The 18,402-nt window shown below is 37.6% G+C and overlaps 1 long non-coding RNA gene across 11 annotated transcripts in view; it reads left to right on the top strand.

Moving 5' to 3' along the window:
• Positions 1-18,402, top strand: part of LOC103162901 — a 323,538-nt gene that overhangs the window by 253,921 nt on the left and 51,215 nt on the right. For all 11 annotated transcript variants that reach the window (XR_003482822.2, XR_004768415.1, XR_003482824.2 and 8 more), the window contains one exon: positions 15,862-15,931. This is a non-coding gene — a long non-coding RNA (uncharacterized LOC103162901). The remainder of the gene's footprint in view (positions 1-15,861; positions 15,932-18,402) is intronic.

Here is an 18,402-nt window from a genome sequence, read left to right as displayed (position 1 = left end):
AGTGACATGACAGGACTTTATTATAGTAAGTAATACAATTCCAGAAATAACCTATGTGGAACATATTGTGCCTGCTACACATGTCAGAAAATGGACTTTGATGGATGATGTTGCAACACAAAACCACATACTAAAACTTTTTAATTATGATGACAGTGTAGAAGTGTGCACAGCCTTGTCAGCAATGTTAGTGGCTTACACAATTAGCAAATGGACAAAACTCATAAATTCTGCACATGCCTTATAAGTCTTGTTGATTATTGCCATCAGCATGTATGCAAGTGAGAATGAATGACAGGGATTGGCCATCATCACCTCTGAGAGGGGAGGCATTCGGTTGGGGGGATTATCTATGGATAACCACACCACCTGGACTTTCCATATTGCTGCTCTAAAATGCATTAATGTGTGAGAAAAACATGTCCATTTGTGCTAGAAAATGAAGTTAGCAGTTTAGAATGCTAAGCAGTGTATCCTGGGCTTATACAAATCAAACCCTATAGATCACTCACCACTAACTTGAAACACTTTGTCATTTAAACAACTTCATAAAGTTAGGGGGAAAATACAGCCAGTGACTATTTACAGCCTTTCTGTAGGAACATTTGCTGACAGAGAAAAGTGGCAACATTGTGGGTCTACAGCAGTGGTTCACTTGAGAGTGAGTGATCTGACTTAGAAAATTTTGGCTTGGAATGAGGTTTTTCAAAAACTGAATTTGTGAATCCAAGTTAAAACATATGGGACATTTTTATTCATTCATTCATTTTGTTTACTCCAAGCTGTTCCTATACAGAAAATTAGGGAAATGAAGGGCACAATTTTCCCACTATTTCTTTGCTTCTTTATCAAATGTCTATTAAAATGGATACCACCCTAAAATTATTAGGATTGCAAATTATTTCTATGAACATATACTTTCTATAAATAAAAAGTAGGTCCTATAATTGAAAGTTCTTTGTGACAGGTAGAACTCTTTTCTTCAAAATCAAACTCACTGATTATTTTAACATCTTGTAGAAATATCCCTGGCCACAATGACATCTTTCTCTTTCCCATGATATTTCTTTCTCTCTGAATTTTCAGTTGTATATAAATGTAAGGATTTTATATGCCAAGAACTTTAACCAGAGTATCTAAGTATAGCAAAAAATTTTATGCATTGGTGCTAAGATTGACTTTTTCCCTTTAAAGATGGAATCTAGATTTATGAAACTTTAGACATATTTTAAAAAATTAGCTCAGTTAGAAGATAGAAGATAGTAAATGAACCTTTCTAAACATTATCTTTTAAAATTTTATTTTTGAGATTATAAAAGTATTACATTTCTCCCTTCCTATTCTTCTATTCAAACACTCCTTTATACACCTCTACACTTCCATTCAAATTCAGTACCTCCTTTTCATTGCATGTATTATCATTGCATGTATTTATGTGTATACATATACATTCCTAAATATAACCTTTCTAGTTCATATAATGTTACTTGTATGTATGTTTTCCCAGCTGACCATTTTATGCTGGACAACCAATTGGTGTATTCTTCCTTTGGAAAAACCAAGTCTCCTGCTCTCAGCTTTCTTCGGTTGGCTATAGTTATTTGTTAAGGGTTGGGGTCTTGGGCTTTTCCATGCTAAGTTTTGTATGTCAATTGATGACATCCATGTTCTGCTCACATTTGAGCAGTCATGTTAATGAGATATTATGGGTGTAGCTTCTGATATTACTAGGAGACAGAATCTCATATCAAACTCACTGGTTCTTTGGCTCTTCCAATCTTTCTGACCCTCTTTGGCAGCACTCCCTGAGCCTCAGGTGTGGGAGCGCTGTTGCCTTCATTTAGTCCACACAGGTAGAAGGTAAATCCCTATTGGTGAAGACAACTTGCAGCTCAGAGACAGAGACCAGAGATCCTCCAGCTAGAACTTGTCTGAATATCCCCTTCCTGACTATTAGCTTTCAGGGTACTAGAAATCACCATGCAACTTTTCAGAGGAGGAGGCAAGCAGAGGACCTACAGAGCTATGATGGCCACAAACCACATTAATGGTCAGAATGACATGGAAATCCAAAGGGTGCAGTAGTGCCACATTTTTGTTGATGGTTGCCAACAGCTTTTAAATTGTACTTAGTATCTTCTCAAGAGGGAAACCATATCTGGAGCTGTAAACCCAGCTAACTACTCAGTGGTAATGAAGTCATGGTTACTAGAGGAGAATCTAAATCCACTAATTTACTAAACCAGCATAATCCATAATGAGCATTTATAAATAGTTATTTTTATACCCACAGATAAGTGTAATCTTCACCACCATCAAAGAAACTTTTCTTACAACAGATGGAGATCACTGAAGAGAACAGCAACCAATTAAAATTCAGAGTTGTGATGCCCAGACCAACTGGTTACATTAGTTTCTTTAATTTTTTTTCTTACTCAGACCAAGAAAGTCAATTATCAATTTTTTTGTCTGATATTTTCCCCTGAAGGTGGTTTATTTTTCCGCATTATTATTATTATTATTATTATTATTATTATTATTTTGGTTTTTCGAGACAGGGTTTCTCTGTGTAACTTTGGAGCCTATCCTGGCACTTGCTCTGGAGACCAGGCTGGCCTCGAACTCACAGAGATCCACCTGCCTCTGCCTCCCAAGTGCTGGGATTAAAGGTGTGTGCCACCGATGCTGGGCTATTTTTCCCATTTTTATTTCATTTTACATTCCAACCACAGTTCTCTCTCACACCTCTACTCCCACACACCTTGCCTCTTTCCACCCCCTGCCTCCTCCCACCCCCTTACCTCCCTGATAGCTCAACCCCAGTCCACTTCTCCTCACAGGCAAGGGCTCCCATGAAGAGTCAACATAGTCTGGCACAATAGGTTGGGGCAGGACCAGGTCCTTCTTCCATGCGTTAAGACTGAGCATAGCATCCCACCATAGGCAATGGGCTCCAACAAGCTAACTCATGTACCAGGTTTGTATCATGATCCTACTACCAGGGGCTGCTGTGATAGTTTAGGCTTCAAAACTGTCTCTTACATATGGAAGGCCTAGTTGGGTCCCCTGGAGTCTCCACAGTTGTAGGTCTAGAGTTCATGAGTTTCAATGAGCTTGGTTCAGCTGTCTTTATAGATTTCTCCACCATGATCTTGACCAGTCTTGCTCATATATTCTCTCTTCCCTCTGTTTGTCTGGATTCCCAGAGTTTGGTTTGTTTCTTGGTTATGGATATCTGCATCTGGTTCCATCAATTCTTGGATAATAGTTGGGGTATTCATCAATCTGATTATAGGGGTAGGCCGGTTCAGGCATCCTTTCTACTATTTCTAGGAGTCTTTGCTGAGGTCCTCCTTGTGGATTCTTGGGAGCTACCGTAGCACCAGATTTCTCCCTAAGCTCATGGTGGCTCTCTCTATTAAGGCATCTTTTTTATTGCTCTTCCACTGCATCTCTCCCTGCCTAGGCCAGCTCATTCCCCCTGTTCTCATCCCACCTCTCCCCTTACCACCCCCACCCCCAGTGTTCCCTGTAAATAGCATCTAATTTCTATTCCCCAGGTGATCCATGTTTCCCTCTTAGCTTGTTACCTAGCTTCTCTGGAGCTATGGTTATCCTTTGATTTACATCTAATAACCACTTATGAGTGAATAGGTACCATGTTTGTCTTTCTGACTCTGTGTTACCTCACTCAGGATATATTTTTTCTAGTTCTATCCATTTGCCTGAAAATTACATGAGGTCATCATATTTTTTTTTATTAGTTCAAATTAGGAACAAGTTTGCTTTACATGTCAATCCCTTCTCCCTCTCCCTCCCCTCTCCCTTCCCCCCACCAGCCCCTCACCCCATCTCACCTCCACTCCCCAGGGAGGGTAGGGACCTCCATGGGGGCTCCCCAAAGTCCACCACATCATCCTTGGCGAGGCCTGGGCCCTTCCCCATGTGTCCAGGCCGAGAGAGCATCTGCCTCTGTTTCCATCAGTTACTGGATGAGGGCTGCTCATGCTCCCAGTTAGCTCTGGAGATCCTGCTCCTTCCCATTCTCCAGGGGCCATGCATTTTTCTCTTAGAGCCCTTCTTGTTTCCTAGTTACTTTGGTGATGAGGATTGTAGGATGGTAATCCTTTGTTCTATGTCTAAAATTCATATATGAGTGAGTACATATCATGTTTGTCTTTTTGTGACTGGGTTACCTCATTCATGATGTTTTTTTTTTTTTTTCTGGTTCTATCCATTTGCCTGCGAATTTCAAGATTCCATTGCTTTTTCCACTGAGCAGTACTTCATTGTATAAAGGTACCACATTTTCTCTGTCCTTTCTTCAGTTGAGGGACATCTGGGTTGCTTCCATGTTATGGATATTACAAACAATGCTGCTATGAACATGGTTGAACATGTATCATTGTTATATGAATGTGCATTATTTGGATGTATGCCCAAGAGATGAATTGCTGGATTTTGAGGTAGACTGATTCCCATTTTCCTGAGCAACTGCCAGCTATACTGACTTCCAAAGATCAGTAGCCCTACTATATACAGATGATAAATGCAATGAGAAAGAAATCAGAGAAGCATCGCCCTTGTCAATATCCACAAACAAAATAAAATATCTTGGGATAACACTAATCAAAAAAGTGAAAGACCTGTACAGTAAGAACTTTGAGTCTTTAAAGAAAGAAATTAAAGAAGATAACAGAAAAATGGAAAGATCTCCCATGCTATTGGATAGGTAAGATCAACACAGTAAAAATGGCAATCTTGCCAAAAGCAATCTACAGATTCAATGCATCCCCATCAAAATTCCAACACAGTTCCATACAGACCTTGAAAGAACAATATTCCACTTTATATGGAAAAACATAAAACCCAGGATAGCCAAAACAACCCTGTACAATAAAGGATCTTCTGGAGGCATCACCATCCCTGACTTCAAGCTCTATCATAGAAACATATTCCTGAAAACAGCTTGGTATTAGCACAAAAATAGAAAGATAGACCAGTGAAATCAAATTGAAAATCCTGATATTAACCCACACACCTATGAACATCTGATTTTTGACAAAGAAGCTAAATCTACATAATGGAAAAAAGAAAGCATCTTCAACAAATGGTGCTGGCACAACTGGATTTGGACATGCAGATGATTGACCATAGATCCATATCTATCACCATGCACAAAACTTAAGTCCAAACGGATCAAAGTTCTCAACATAAATCCAACCACACTGAACATTCTAGAAGAGAAAGTGGGAGATACCCTTGAGGGAATTGTTACAGGAGATGGCTTCCTGAACATAACACCAGTAGCACAGACATTGAGATCTACAATTAATAAATGGGACCTCCTGAAACTGTTTCTGTAAGGCAAAGGACACAGTCAGGAAGACAAAACAACAGCCCACAGAATGGGAAAAGATCTTCACCAACCCCACATCTGACAGAGGGCTGATTTCCAAAATATAAAATGAACTCAAGAAGCTAGCCACCAGAACACCAAACAATGAAATTAAAAAGTGGGGTGCAGAACTAAACAGAGAATTCTCAATGGAGGAATGTAAAACATTGAGCCGGGCGTTGGTGGTGCACGCCTTTAATCCCAGCACTCGGGAGGCAGAGGCAGGTGGATCTCTGTGAGTTCGAGGCCAGCCTGGTATAACTGGATGTTAACATGCAGAAGATTGCAAATAGATCCATATCTATCACCATGCACAAAATTCAAGTCCAAATGGACCAAGAACCTCAATGTAAATCCAGCTATGTTGAACCTGATAGAACATAAAATGAGTAGTAGCCTGGAATGAACTGGTACAGGTGACCACTTCCTAAATATATCATCTGGTATTCTTACCACTAAATCATCAGATGTAAGTCCATAACCTGGATTAACTGCAGAAACCATGAAAGTAAAAGCCAACCATCGAAGCAAGGGGGCCTAAAAGAAAGGGGAATAGCAGCGTATTTGTGAAATGAAAAGAAATGGAAACAATAGGGAGCTTCAATGAGGGAGAGGTGAAGAATATAAATACTGAAGACAGAGGGAGAAAGATAAAATAGCAGTAAGCATGGCTGAAAATTCGGAAGGAAACACAGTTATATAAATATATAAGCATAGCTACACTATATATGTACACATATATAGTATAAAAACCCATCTAGGCTGACAATGGTCCCCCTAGGAGCTATAGACTATCTAACAAAACTGCAACACCAGCAGGTATGAGAAGCTCCCTTTGAGGTGTTGGTCACAATTGTCTAAAGAAACTCCCCAAAACATTATAGACTATTGATTTTGTGGTGGGGGAATGTCCTGCTGTATACATGTTTCTCTTATTGGTTGATGAATAAAACACAATTTGGCCACTAGAGGCAGGAAGATAGACTGGACTAGGAGACAAGGAGAAGTCTGGGAAGGTAGGCAGAGAGACACCATGAAGAGACACCATGTAGCCAGTAAAAGGTATAACAGGTTTGAGCATTCTCCAGTAAGCCAAGACCTTGTGGAAATACATAGATTTTTAGAAATGGGTTAATAATTAAGACAGAGCTAGCCAATAAGCACCCCTAGCCATCGGACAACAGTTTTATAATTAAGATGTCTCTGTATGCTTATTTGGAGCTGAGAAGGATGGTAGGACAAGAAAAATTCTAGCAACAAAATGGTGCCCACACTCGGGGTGAGAATTTCCACATAAAACCTGATGAAATCTTAAAAAGAGATTTTAAATGAAAGAATGGAAACAGGCATGGCTTCTGGGTTGGAACATTTTCTCAGGTGGGCTCTGTTTGCTAGAGATAAGCAGAGTCTAGAGTCTTTTGTAGAGTGTATTCCTGACTCAGCATTAGCAGCAAAAACCACATGACTCTTTTAAGAGGCCCTGCTACCAAACAGGTAAATGGTTGGGTATGAGCAGCTGTGGGTAGCAGTGACCACATCTCCAAGCTGCATATCATGCTGCATGGCAGATTTAGGTTTTACTCATACAGACAAAAAGGTTTAAGAGTAGAGGCATAGAGCACAGCTCCCAGCACTGACATTCAACATACTCCAGCCATTTTGGAAAGCCAGCAACTAAAATACACACTTTAATTTTAGCTATGCTGTTTAGAAGATTAAGACTCATGTGGCTAGATAAGGAGATATACAGTAAAGACAGATTCTGATGAAGAAAACCTCTAAAGTGTTACAGCATGTTTAAAAATATACATAGAATTGGGAGAGAAAAGAAAAAAAGATAAAGTGGTTAAAAAGAAATAGAACAGCTAGGTGTGATGGTATGCACCTTTAATACCAGCAATCGGGAGGCAGAGGTAAACCAATCCTTTGGGAGGCTTTTATTTAGTTCATGAGATATACCTCAGTAAATACCTGTCAGTCATCCTTGTCGCGAGGGTTGTCTTTTTCAATTCAAATCTTGATCAATTTTGATGGTATCCAAAGATTTTCTTCTCCTGTGGAAACAAATGCAAAACCCCTACCCCAACATAACACATGTCCGGGTTTCCATACTGAGGTTAGTACATCTTTGAAGTACATGCTGTTATACTCACAGATAAGTGCAGGCCTCACCTGTCAACAAGGAAACTTCTTTTTGCAACAGATAGATACCATTAAAGAAAACCACAAAAAATACAAAATCCAGAATTGTACAGCTAGTCACAATTGATCCTTCTACCATACAAGAAGGTGAAAGATGGTGACAGCCAGGGAGACAGGAAGTTTGTGAGAATGTGTCTTCTTCTGATGTCAGAAAAGTTACACTTGTTAAGTGTCATTGACATGACTGCCCAAATCTGAGCTGCATAAGGTAATATGGATGTGGGGAAGCTCCTGAGGCCTCAACCCTAGACAAAGTAACAATGGAATGCTGAGAGTGGGAAAAGCATTGGTTATTCAATACCTAATGGTCAGTTCCCAGACATACATACATATAAAAATTGTACAGTCTGAATGAGTTATATTCAGAACATGCATAAATATATACACATATATAAAAATTGACAATTTAAAAGAGAGACCTTAAATTTGAGAGAGTTAGAGGGAGGAAAGGGTACAATTATATTGCAAACCACAAAATTAAAAAATATAATTAAGAGAACAAAATAAAGAAATCATTTTATTTTATTTTCTGAAAAACATCATCTGCTTTGTTTCTTCAAATTTTAAGCTGCTGACTTCAGTTTTAAGCATTAAGCAGCAATACTGCACTCAGTTTATTTCCCAGTTACTATCTGTTAACTGACAACAAACACTTAAAACTCTGTATATTGAAAGACTGTGTATTTTGTTTAGCATTATTCTTCACAACAATGTTTAATGTATTTTGGTAGACCATTTTGTGCCAAAGCATAGCCGTGTACTACCTTGTGAGTTCAAGAGATCATTACTGTCTCAGCACAGCAGAATTGAACACTTTAGTTCTTACCAATCAGAAGAACTGCAGTGTCTTTCTCTTTGCCTATGGCATTTATATTTAAAAATTTTCAGAAAATTTTATTTATTTTGTGTGTCTACTTATATATGTATGCATGTATATACATGTGGGCATTTGGGTGTCATGGTGTAATGTGGAAATCTGAGGATAACTTTTAGGAATTGGTGTTCTTACTCCACCATGGCATAAAAGGATTGAATCCAGTTTCTTAGGCTTGACAATGAACACCTTTACCTGTTGAGGCATCTTGTAGACCTGAAATTCACATTTTATTAGAGGCAAATCAAATAACAGCCAAAGACATACAACTTTCTTAGATATTGAAGTTATTTTCTTATTGTTTAGATGCTTCTGTGACCAGATTATGGGTAACTTCAACAAAACTGGCCTTTATTCATTTTCAATGCTCCCTTTAACTAATGTGATCAATATGTGCTTATTTAGACTCCTATGCAATTTGTCTACAATTCTTGTTCTTAGAACAGGCCCAGACACAAATCTTATTGCCAGCTGGGTATACATGACATATTTTTATGAAAAATCTAAAAGTAAAGTAACATTTAATCAATATCAGAAGTACTTATGTATAGGAAAGTATTCATTCCAATTTCACGCTTGTTCATTTTCATGTTGTTTTCTTTTTGCTTCTATTCCTAGTTTATATGGTGTTCCATGTGATAGTGAGAAGGAGAGTTAAATGTGGATAGAAAGTAAATAATATAAGCTCAATGAGAGAAAAGCACACTCTTGGGGCTGGTCATAGCCCAGGAGTAATAGAGCATGTTGCTCTTGCAGAGAAACTGGAGTTTGGTTCCTAGTACCCACATCAGGCCATCTGCAACTTTCTGCAATTCCAGGTCCAGAAGATTTGACACCTTCTTCTGAACACTACAGGCAGGCACATATACTCACAGGCCCATAAATCCTCCTGTGCACATATGTATAATTAAGGTAAAAATAAATCTCAACAAGGAAAAAGCACACTCTAACAAAACTACTACCTACTTAATCCATGCTTGAACACACACTTGTTTTATCTTTTGTTGAACTGCTAAACAAGGCTGGCGAACATGGCGCCTGTGGAGGACCATGACGAAAGTGCGCTCTGTTTTCTGTTGGGTCATTTCCTGCTTACAGAGATGTTCTTCAGAAACATCGGGAGTATCAATTTAGAAAATAGAAACTGACATTTAAATAAAAGTAGGTGAAGGTTGGAATTATTTTTCTATTGTTTTATTATTCCTATATTAGCAGAGCCTACACTTACTGTGTAGGAAACATTGCAGCAAAGTAAAAAAGACAAAGGGGAACTGTTTCAAACAGATTCCTAAGCCATACAGGGCTAGAAACAGGTGATGTGCTTCCGGTGTCCTGAAGTGAGGAAGGCTGAATGAGGCAGGACTTCCCACCGAGTGGACATCTGAACTTTAATCAATTGTTCTCACATCTGCATGTACCATTTGTTAAGAAGGTGCCTTGTAGGCAACCAGTGCAGGTTACAAAGAAGACAGACCAACCTTCATCTATACTAAGTGAACTTTCCACAAAAGTGAAGTTTATTGAAGAAAGATTGCTTCTGATTTTCTTCATATCTGACATTCAAATAAAGACATTAATAACTCCAGGGACTTTTTAATAATTCACATTTTATTGGGAAAAATCAAAGTCAATTCTGTTTTTCTTAACCTAATAAAATGTGGCTCTCCCTTGGATTACTCTTCATTCCACAACACAGGAAGAATTTGATGTCACTAGAAATGTTACCAGACCCAGCAGAAAACATTTTACTATTCTCCGTTCTTCCCCAAATCATGCTCTGCTGGAAACTTATGGTTTATAGTCCTTTCCTCTCCTGAGAGTACTAGCTTTAATGTGTTCTACAAAATGTCACGTTGTGCAAAAACTGTTTTCTTCCAGGTTTGGGGAAGATTATATGGTCCTTGGTTTCTGCCTGGGTAGTTTTTCCTCACTGTACTTCAGGGCTCATGGTGAGCATCACATCCTGCAAGCAGATCTCTTTTGATGGTTGTTAGTACATTTCCCCAGTGACTGATTTTTATTAGTGTCAAATGACAAAGAGTATATGCATGCACACATGCTGATGTTTCTGAAGGGCATTGTGATGAAAGACTGCAATACCTTCTGTTGTCTTTCTGATCAAACACCGTGTCTTAGAGCACATGGGCTCATTTATTCTTGTGTCATAAAAAGAATAAAATCCATTGATATTGTTACTGATCACTCAGCTCGAACATCTCTTGTTTGGTCAGCAAAGGATGAGACCACTAGGTAAGTGCATAAAATTCAGGTTTCTAAAGGTAATGCTAGTCTAGAAATCACTTAAAAGTAAAAGAGTAAGAAGCCTATGATTAAGTCACAGGTGTTTAATGGCCATCTCAGTTTCATTACCTGTTGCTGTGACAAAATACCCAGACAACAACAACTCAGGGAAAAAAGAGTAGATTCTAGCTCACAATTGCAGGTTACAGTCTATCACCCTAGAGACTGCAAGACAGCAGGAACTCAAAGAAGCTGGTCAATCCACAGTCAAGAGGAGCTAGAGAGTGAAGGCATACATGCATACACTCAGATCACTTTCTTCTCTTAAAAACAGCCAGGCTCCAAATCAAGCAATAGTGCTGGATTCATTCCCTATTTACTAACATTTAAGAACCAACCCACCCCATAAACACAGGTCAACCTGGGATAGACAACCCCTCACTCTTACTCCCTGGCATGGTTCTAGGTTGTGCTGAGTTGGCAATAAAACTAACCATCACAATAACCAACTATGGAATTAGATGCACAGTGAAAAACTATACAGGCAAAATTGAAATCAGCACAAAGTATAAATCAGTATTTAGTATAATGACTAACAATGAGAGAACAGAATAAGTAAGTAAGTAAATAAGTAAATAACATATTTTCCTCAGGTGTACTTGACCATTTACATATCATAGAAAACAGCACACACATCGGAAGTGATGTCAAACAATTAGGAGTCACCGCTCAACCGAATCTCCGTAGCATCCATCTTGTTAATGAAACATATTTCTCTATTTTCTAAGTAGAACATACTATAGTTTCCTCTTAGAAACTGACACCTAAAGGATATTTCTACTTTTTATTCTATCTCTAGCTATTTATACCAATATACAAAACAGCCTGAATGTAACATCAGAAAGCATTGGCATTGCCAAAAACCAAATGAATCTGAGAAGTCTGAAAGCCCATCAGCATTTCATCGGAGGTGGGGACATCTTACCTTAACTTAGAACATGAGGAAATCTTCAGATGTTCTGTTCATTTGACATACAAGTATGGGGCTTAAATAGTGTGTTGAATTCCATCAGTAGCGAGACTGTCACTAATCAGAACAAAATGCTTTTGTGTAGGTTTTTCAGGTAAGCTAGTTATGTCCAAAAGTATTGAATAATTTTATTACCCTTTGACTTGATTGTTTTGGCTTTGTGCCCATGTTAAAAGCCTTTCCACATAGCTTCAGCAGAGCAAGTCTAAGATGGTGCTGCAATGGGCAGAGAGTTTGGAATTCACAACTTGATAGAATCACTGAAGACTAATGATTGTTTGTAGATATCTTTTGATGTGAAGGAAATACTTATGTTTCATTTCCACTGGTTTTATCATTGATATTTTCCACATTGTGCTGAGAAAGGGTGGTGGTCAAGATGATGATTCATGAACAAGTGTTAGAAAACCTAATACAAATAAATGTAGAGGGAGCACAGGCATGACTGGCTCATTATGTGATGAATCTACAGCCAATTCTGGATACAGCACTGAGCCCTTCCTCATCTGCCGACTCTCTTTTCCAGAGCTCTGGTTTCTGGACTGTATTTTATATAGGAACTACTGGTCCAAACTTAGAGGGATCACAGAATGCCATCAGCAATCAGTTACTACTCAAAAATGATGTCACTGTATGTGTCATCCATCTTTTATGTATCTCACTTCTGACTCATTATAGCTGACTGTCACTTATGCCCCTGGTGGCCTGGGATTCTGGGAATTGTAGTTTCCAAGGCCATCTATTGAAAAATCCATCTTCACCCAACATGGAAATGGTTGAGTGAATTATGAAGGCAAATGCAATTCAGAAGCCATGGAAGCTTTAATACCCTGAGGTGAGCTCTGAAGCCTAGTGTACCATGGCTGAGGCAAAGAGACTGCCATCTCTATCACTCAGAAAGTCACATTATGAAACCTCCTTAATGCTGTCTAACCCTTGCCAAGCCAAATTTAGTTGAGCAGAACATCCATTAAGAAATACAGTGTTTTGTAATATATTGTGATGAATCCTATTTACAGTATATTTTATATAATGCATATTAATTATATACCACATATTATAATTATAACTAATAATCACTGGAATTGACTCCACACACATGAAGACTGCTTTTCTGAAAGAGCTAACACTTATACTATAAAACTTATACTTTTGGACACATTATTAAGAAAGATATTGTCTTCCTTACTCACTGCTATTATTTCTAATGCTTTACAATTTCTTGCCTGACAGTGAGGATATTGGTGAGAAAATTAATGAATTGGAAAGAAAGAATGAATGCTTGTTGTGACAGAAGTTCTGTCATTTTGTAGGAGGAGAACCAATGAAACAGGGACCAAACAGTTTATTACAGAACTGTTTCTGGATCAAGATAAAGCATTAGTAGTAGGGAGTGTGCACAGACATCTTTGAGACAAGGGAACAACCTGGCAACACATTTGAGATGACTGTGGGTCACATCAAATGAAGTCAAGGATTATATAAGGAAAACGACTTGAAATTCATCTACTTCTTGCAACCGGAAAATAAATTGCTTGTAGCAACGTTTAAATCAGGATGCAAAACTGTAATCAAAAAGGTCAAATACCATACTGAGTCAACTGACAAATAGATAAAAATGTTTTATTTATTTTTCCTGTTGCCTTTGGAAAAGCATCTTAAGGATAAATTTATTCTGGATCACATTTGAGAATCCAGTCCACCATGGTGGGGAAACCAGAACACAGCAGCAGTAGCTTGAGGCAGCTGGTCACATTGAGGCCGCAGTGTAGGACAATGAGTGCTTGTTCAGGGAATAGTGTTATTCACAGTGAGCAGGGCTTTCTAACTCAGTAACCTAATCAAGTTAATCTTCATAGACAAGCCTAGAGGCCTATCTCCCAGGTCATCCTAAATCTCATTGAGTTACTAAATGAGGTTAGCCATTATAGTCGTTAAATAACCAAGAAGAAATCTTTAGATAGAAAGGCAAAAATGATGGGTTTCCATTAAAAGTTAAATATAAAATATTGAGAAACATAGGTCTGGAATGTAGCTGAATTAATAGACTTCTTTCTTAAAGTGGGTGTGGCCCTGGGTTTGATTCTCAGTAGAGCAAAATGAAGAAATTAAATATATGATGAAATTATGATCTAGATACTGAGTAATAATGTTACATGTTTAGTAAGAACTAATAATAGCCACAACCAAACATACTGATAATGCTGTACTATACTCCTTATGTCAAGTATGAGGTGTAATGCCATTTCCCTTTTTGTTGGCTTAACTTGATGTTTCACTGAACATCCCAAAGGTTTCTGGTGATCACAGTCAACATGCCACTGGAAATCTTATTCTGTCTCCACACTCAGAATGGATGTATATGACATATATTTATTTTTCACATGATAAATTGATGTTCAGTATAGTAGCTAAAGACGCAAGTATTATTTTCAGATTACTTCAACTATACAACTTACACATAAACCCAGCTTTTCCTCATGAGGCAAAGCAGATGATAAAATCTAGGTAACAAAAGCTTTCATGATAGAAGTAACTCTCAGACATAGGGAAAGATTATTAGTAGTGAGTTTGGCATATTGGAAAGCTACAAGAACTCCAAAATACGTGGGGACCATGTACATGCAGTTGACAGTGACACTTACAGGTGTAGATGAGATCAACAAGGCATGGCTATTGTTGGAGAACAGAGGAAAGGAGAGCAGAAGAAAACAGAGAAATTACTAAGATTACTAATAATTTTGAGTATATATTTAAATGAGAAATTATTCCAAAACAAAAATCAGTTTTGATCTTTATGTAGTATTTCAATAATCTTAAAAAAAACACTAAATTTGTGTTCCCTGTGCTTGACAGTGTAAAAAGTACATATTGCTATCCATCTTATTTAATGGGATTTACATTAAACTTTCACATTTTTAATTTGTAAAAAAAATGGCATATGCTTGTTGTCCTGAATGTGTTGTAAATTTGATTGGTGTATTAATAAGCCACGGTAACTGTGACTTACATGAACATAAACCTTATACTTCTCAAATAAAATTGAATGACATAACTATAATATTGTAGATTTAATTGCTCAAACAATCATGGAAACCAATCTTCTATGCATTTTCACTTCGTGTATCTAAGCATCTTAGTTTTCCCATTTTTGATGACATTATGGTCAGAGAAGAAAGGGGGACTGGTAAACACCAGGAAAAATAATTTTTCCTTCAGTGAAATGATGTTTTGTAGCCACCGGTAGCTGCAAGGGAAACTGAGAACAAGCGGCAGGTGATTGAAGAAAGAGAAAGTAGTTGAAAATGAGTACAAAGTTGGCCAAAATTTCTTGTATTTTGTCTTTTGTGAATGATTTGTGTAAGATGTTTATCTAGTCATCTATTAAATTGTCAGTCATTCTAAAATTTTTATATGCTTATGAATACAATTATATTAGAATTTCTATGTTTGTTCTGTTTTACTCATTTCTTTTTAATTACGTTTATGAAGTTATTCTAAATGGTCAAAAATAACTTTTTTGAAACATTATATCACAGTTGTTTATTGTACTAAAATTCTCCTAGGGTAACCAAATTTTGTTTCTAGCTTTTCTTGGTTGACATATTTGTATATTTTTACATTAAAAGTATTAAAAATCATTTCTTCTTCGTTGAGAGCATTGCATTATACACTAAACGTTGTTGGTTTACACTCACTGATGGACATAGGAGCTGCATCCACTTGTTTGCTATGACTAGCACACCTTTGTGTGTAAAAGTGCATTTTCATTTTTCTTGAATAAGCGAATAAAATCATTGGCTATAGTACATTTTTAATGCTATATGAATCTGTCAAGTTAATTTTCATTGTGGTTTTATCATTTTATACTCCCAGCAATGCATAGCAATGCCAGTTTTCCTTTATCTCCTACATATCTGGTGTGGTCATTTTTTTTTCTTCTTTTAGTGATTCTAGCATATGAAAAACTATGTGTCTATGTGGGACCTATTTGCATTTTCTGATGCTAATGACTTTAAACACTTATGTGTTATTTGTCATTTGTCTTGTTTTGACAAGTGTCTCTTTGATTCTTTAGTACATTTTTAATTGGTTATTTTCACTATTCATTTGCAGGAGCCTTTAAAATCTTCTAGGTTCAAGTTGTCGGTTGCTTGTTTCTGCGAACATGATCTTTCAGCTTCTGGTATGCTTTTAAATTTATTCATCTAACTTGCAAGGTTAGACGTATTTTTATCAAGTTTTGGTATTTTTTATCCCCAATCACCATAGCTTTTTTTTATGGCTAGGAGACATTTGTTTTCCTGAGGTAATAATGATTTTTTCTTATTTCTTCTTATAATCCATTTAGCTTTAGCAATAATATTTAAGTTTAGGAACTATTGTAAATTAATTTTGTGTAAGACATAAGGCAAGTGTTGGGTTATACTAGTTTTCATGTTTTTCTCCAGGTGGTCTATCATCATTCATCAATTTTTTCTTTTGTACCTTTACTTAATTTGTGCATGTCAAAAGTCAATTTATGGAGTATGTATACCTTGATTTCTAATTTCACTGTTTTTCATTGATAGATTTTCGACCTTCACTCCCTAGCCATGCTATCTTAATTACAATGGTATTTTAAATAATCCCTCCTATCAGCTAGTTTGCAATGTAGTTTTGAATTTATTTTGAAAAGATTTAATTTGAAGATTTCTAATCATAAATTGGAGTATGTGTAGTTTTCTTTAATCTTTCTACTAATTACAACCCCAAAGCCCAACTTTGTTTAAATGATACAAATACAAGAAAATTTTGAAAAGAGAAGAAAGAGTATATACTGCTTATAGACCTCTAGCCCAAGGAGTACAGTGTTGTGAATTTCTTGAGTTTTTTATTTGTTTATATTTATCTATATTTGCAACACTTAAGGTAAAGTTATACCAAGAACTCAGTGCCATGTTCCACTATATAACAAAAAGCAATCCACTCATCTGCCAACAAATAAAAGTCTGGTAGGAAGACTCAAATTTATCTTTACCAAGGTTTGTGGTTCCATTTCCTATGAACTATGGTCAAATGGTTAATCATGAGTAAAAATCACATTCCTCATATGGAAGACAAAAGCCTGCTACCATCCCCTTGCTATAATGGCAGAAGACTGTTGGATGACTCTCTGTGCAGTAAGGAAGCATCCCTTCCTCTCACTCCTTGAGAGGTGTCAGAAGAAGCTTGGTGGAGGGTCTAGACTTTTGTTTGTCGTCTAGCATTTATTAGACTGTGTTATCTGTGGAGGCCACACTGAGACACAGGAATCTTATTCCAACCTACAGTAGCCAAGAGAACCAAGACACAAAGCAGAGGAGCTAGACACCAGTCCCAACCATGTAAAGAAATAGCATACCGCACTCTTGCCTGAGTTGTTTCAAAGCAAGATATCTAGATGGAACTGTAAGTAAAACCTAGGACCTCAGAAAGCACAGGCACAATACTTAGGTTCTAGGATGCTCACCTCACCAATAGCAAGGCTCATGGAACAAGCAGTAGCACCAAATAGGTGACAGCCTGATGTAGAGAAAATTTTGGCATTTCATAACAAGGATTTTAAAAGCTTTCACAACAGTAAACATTCTAATACTTTGTGATGGGAAAAACATAAAGTCTAAATTTTATTAAAATTAAACAAATAGAGAATTGTTTTAGAGGGGGGTAAATGAAAATATGACTATTCTCCCATCCAAGTATTAACCAGGCCCAACCCTACTTAGCTTTAAAGATCAGATGAAATCAAGTACATTCAGGGTGGTATGGAAGCAGAAGCAGGCACCCACAGCTAAGCACTGAGCCATAATCCTGGAATTTAGTTGTAGAGAGGGAGGAGGGTTGAACAAAGCAGTCAAGAACATGCTGGAGAAACCTATAGAACCAGCTGACCTGACCTAGTGAGAGCACAAGGACCCCAGTGGTGAACCAGCATTGGCCTGAACTAACCCTCTGAATGTGGGTGCCAGTTAGGAGGCCTGGACAGGCTATGAGACCTCTAACAGCGGAACCAGTATTTATCCCTAGTGCACAAATGGACTTTGGGAGCGCAATCCCTATGGAGAGATATAATTTTAGCCCAGATATTCCCAGGAGGGCTTGGTCCTCCCCCAAAATGATGTGACAGACTTTGATGATTCCCCATGGAAGGCCTCACCATCCTTGGGGAGTGGGTGGGAGATGGGTTGAGGGAATTGATAAGGTGCATGGGAGGATGGAAGGGAGAGGGAACGGGGGTTGGTATGTAAAATGATTGTTTCTAAATTAAAAAAAAACAATAAAGAAAATATGGGTATTCAAGTTGTCTTTATTAGGGTTGCTATGGCTATGCTGAAAACACCATGACCAAAACAACTTGGAGAAAAAAACAAAAGTTTGTTTGGCTTACATTTCCATATCATACTTCATCATCAAAGAAGTCAGGACAATATCTCAAGACAGACAGGAGTCTGGAGTCAGGAGTTGTTGCAGAGGCCATGGAGGAGTGTTTGCTCTTCGTGGCTTTCTGAGTCTGCTTTTTTATATAGAACCCAGGAATATCTGCCTGGGGCAGCCCTCCTTACCAGGGGCTGGTTACCCTTCTTAACCAATTACTAATTTTAAAAAATGCCCTACAGGCCTGCCTGCTTATAGCCT

This window comes from Cricetulus griseus, chromosome 2 (genome assembly GCF_003668045.3).
Source record: "Cricetulus griseus strain 17A/GY chromosome 2, alternate assembly CriGri-PICRH-1.0, whole genome shotgun sequence".
Taxonomy (NCBI): domain Eukaryota; kingdom Metazoa; phylum Chordata; class Mammalia; order Rodentia; family Cricetidae; genus Cricetulus; species Cricetulus griseus.
Note: the sequence above shows the minus strand (reverse complement) of the source record. Positions and strands in the feature narration are given on the sequence as shown.